Raw genomic sequence first — 3,995 nt, forward strand, 5'->3', positions numbered from 1 at the left:
CGCGCCGCCTCTGCCCGCCGCGGGGCGGGGCTGCAGCCGGCTCCCCCGCCCCGGCACCGGCCTGAGCTCCGCCCGCGTGTCCCTGACCCTTCCCCGCCCGCCCGCCCGCCCGCCCGCGGACAGCTCCCAGCCCCCAGTCCAAGGGCTGCTTCGCAAGGCTTCTCCTCGCCGTCCCTGGACAAGAGGCGCTTCCCTTCCCCCTGCAGCACAGGCCCTTTCCCGGGGCCCGCAGCCCAAGTAGTTTTAAAGCAGAGTTTGATAAATGTCTGAGTCGTGTTTGTGGGCAGGGAGCGGGGTGGCACCAGTGGCAACCCGGGAAGCGCAATGTGCAAGCAGCCGCGCTGTCCGTGGGGAACAGCAGGATTTCTGTGCTGCGGTGGGGTCACACACATACTGTACGGCCTGTCCTGGGTTTCTCTAGTTGATTTGGATGGCAAGTAACATAAACCTCAGCCTGAGATTTTGTTCCTAGGGCTTTTACAGACAAGTTCCCGCCCATCTCCATCCCTAGTTTTCCTTCTGCTTGGCAGGATCCCCAAATCTTGTTATAATCCCAGATTGGGAATGTTATACCCCAGTTCTGGCTGCTACAATGAGTCCACTGCTGCTAAAAGGAGTCCACCTTCACCTGTCTGTGCAACTTCCTCTCTTGTGGCAGGCTATTGCATGTACGTGCAGAAGTATTGCAGACAGACTGGTTCCACTGCACATCAGAGAGGAACAGCTGCAGCCTCCTACGTAGTGGAGATGGAGAAAAGGAATTATGCATTTCAGTTCCCACTTGAGATCCCAACCCTACTCTGAGAGCCGTGTGGGTGAAGGAGGGCACCTATGGGATTTTTCTCTGTAGGATAAAGAGCTTGGGAGCCACGATGAATTCTGAGGTAGTTGTCTTGGCAAGGAACAGATTCATGCTTCCTCCCACTTCCCCCACACTGAATTTGCATGTATTCCCACTTAATTCAGGTTAGGTTTTAGTTACATACATATATACGTATATGTACACACATGCGGGCTCCGTCATATATAGTTACACACCTTCCCCCAGCCTGGCAGTTTGTCTGCTAAGCTCTCGGGGTAGAGACCGTGCCCGTTTTTATGTCTGAAAACAGCTGGGTGCACTGTGGGTACTGCTGAAAACAAATGAAGATCCTGTGATTTTAAAGATGTGAACATGTTTAGTTTAAAATTTGGTCTGTCCCACAAAGGTATTTATACACATGTCTCCAGCAAGGGGTATTTGCATGAATTATTGGGAAGGATTCTGCCATTTAGGAGTTGCTTGTAATTCCATCTTCAAACAACTCTTTGCAGGCTGTGCTTCGTATAACTCATCCTCTTACATTAAGGTTTTCCTTAGGTTTTTTGCCTTAAAATCTGTTAACACTACTAATAGTTCACGGTGCAGGAGACAAGACATTGATCATTTTGGCTACTGCTTTGTTTCATCCTGCTCTGAGTAGGATGAGAGATGGTGTTTACTGTATGTACATATATAATTTCATTTATTCTCTCACTCACAATAGAGACCCCTACATCTAGATCTGTTGTGAAGAAGACATAGAGTGAGATTTAATCAAGATGGCAATGTCATTACAGCTGAAACTACTTCATCTCCTTCAGCACCAATACACTGAGAGAGGGGAATGCTGGACAGAGAATCATATGAGTCCAGGTATGAGAACAGCAGGTGAGCAGTTTTCTTCTCTAACTCTATGGGATCTCTCACCAGGGGAGAAAAAGAAATCACTGCAGGACAGCCTAGTCCAACTCTGTCAGGGAGATTGTGGTGAAAGGGGCCTTGGGAAGAAGGGGTTATGCCTGAATAAAGAAATGGCCTAAATATAAAAACAGTGATATTAAAATGGCTTCTCTTGGACATCATTAATATGAGACTATTGAAACTGAGCACGTCATAGACGTTCACGTTCCTCATTTCTGCTGCACTGACCAGTTCCATGTTTACTGTCCCCCTAGCTTCTCTTCTTGTGCCCCCCCATGCTAGCAGAGTGCTGCGGAGGTGGAGGTGGCAGCATATCAGTGATCTTTACCATTAGGCAGACTAGTTTTGTTTTGTTTTCTTTTTTTCTTAGAATTAGAAAAAGGTAACATTGAAGCCTAAACTGCTTGATCATGTAACTTTAAATTACATTTCTAATAAACCATTGAGTATTTTACAAATACTATTTAAAAATAGCTTTTCCATGTTGGAACATTGAAGTCTGTATTTCTTGCTTTTTACCTGGTTTTATATATCTATGATTCATTTGGATTATTAACTACATCCTTGAAATAGCTTGTGATGCACCCTTTAAGCATTCTACAATTAATCACATTTATCCTCTGTGGATAAATACCCTTAATTTACCAGTATATGAAGTTTGCTACAGAAATCTATAGCCTGGAGCTTTTCAGAGAAAAGAAAACACACTGAGGACTTAGTTTTGGTTTAGCACAGATTTGATGAGAGTAACTCAGACAAACTCAGTGGATTATACCTAGGTTATATGCATGTGACAAGGTTCAGAATCAGGCCTAACACTGAACTCTGTGGAGCTGTGATTTAATGCAGAAACTGAGAGCCAAATCGGACACCAATTTGGTAATAAAAGTACTTTCCATTTGCATGCTGCCTTTCACAGAAGGCACTTATAGTGCTCAACAGATGTACATATAGTCTTGCAAGATGCTTGTGAGAGTAGCAAGTGAAGAGAGGCAAGGTTCTCTGTGTATGTTGGCTGTGATCCCCCAGGAGCATGCACTAGCCAGGGAAGGCTGGAGCACATTACACTGAATTGCTACCCCTCCCCATCACTACAGAGGCTATGGAAAGGGAGGCATAGGAGCCTGGGTTGCCCTCCGGGCTCTTGGACTTGTGGAGTGCTTTCACTTTTCTTGCACCTTGGCCTGCTATTATTATTCCCACACAGATCTCATAAACGTATCTGTCTCCTCTGTCATAACACCGGGCAGGACTGTTTAACTGGTGGCCCGTGGACCACATGCAGCCTGAGAAGGGTTAAACTGCAGCCCTCAGGCTCTTGGCTTCCCACATCTCTGGGCTCCCTCTTCCTCTTCTAGCTGCAACTTCCTGCCATTGCCCCGGGAGGTAAGGCAGTGTGGTGCACTGTAGGGAGCTGATGGTGAGTTCAGGCTGCGCTGGGTGGGTGGGACGATGCCTCTGTGGTGTAACAGAGGTAGGTGGGGGTGGGGGAGCAGCACAGTGGGAGAGAAAGTGCCCATGAGCATGCACGTTGCAATGGGAGGAGGAGAACGGTGCCTGCATGCCCGCAGGGTGCAGCAGTAGGAAGGGTGCCCACGCGGGCCTGTGGAGTAGCGACGATGGGAGGCATCCATACAGCTCATAAGGTGAAGCCCCCATTGTTGTGGCCCCCAGGGGCTTAGAAGTTAGACAGCCCTGACATAGGGTCAGGATTGAGCCCAGCTCTCCAGCTCTCACTTCTGTGCCTTTATCGCAGGACTGCCTTTCCTTAGTGAGAGCAGCTGGCATCGTCATTTGGAAAGCAGGCTCTTTAAAACTGTGAGACTCTCAAGCAGGTGTCTTACTGTTGGGTCTTACAGTGTCTGTATAGACAAGTACCTATAATAACAATTTCCCATGCTAGAATTCGTGCTGTTGATACGGATTCATAGTTAGGTCAGGAACGATGTTGTTATGAACTAGAGTAATAATGATTGTGGCATTGTGGACTTTATGTACAAATCCTTGCAATCTGCCTGAGTTAGATGAGGACCGGGAAAGGTTACTCTCTCTAGAGCTGCTATCTTTCTGCTATAAACTTTCTATCTATAATAAAGTGCTGAATCAAGAGATAAAAATTACTTTAGGCAACAGCCTGTGAACAAAACACATTTATCTTTATACTAAAATAATTCTGAGTTAATCTTGTTCAAGATTAAACCCAGCATAGTACAAGCTGCATGGCAGATCCAAACGTGTAATTTAGATGGTAATTTAGTAATTTAATTTAAAC

This window comes from Alligator mississippiensis, chromosome 8 (genome assembly GCF_030867095.1).
Source record: "Alligator mississippiensis isolate rAllMis1 chromosome 8, rAllMis1, whole genome shotgun sequence".
NCBI classification, from domain to species: Eukaryota; Metazoa; Chordata; order Crocodylia; family Alligatoridae; genus Alligator; species Alligator mississippiensis.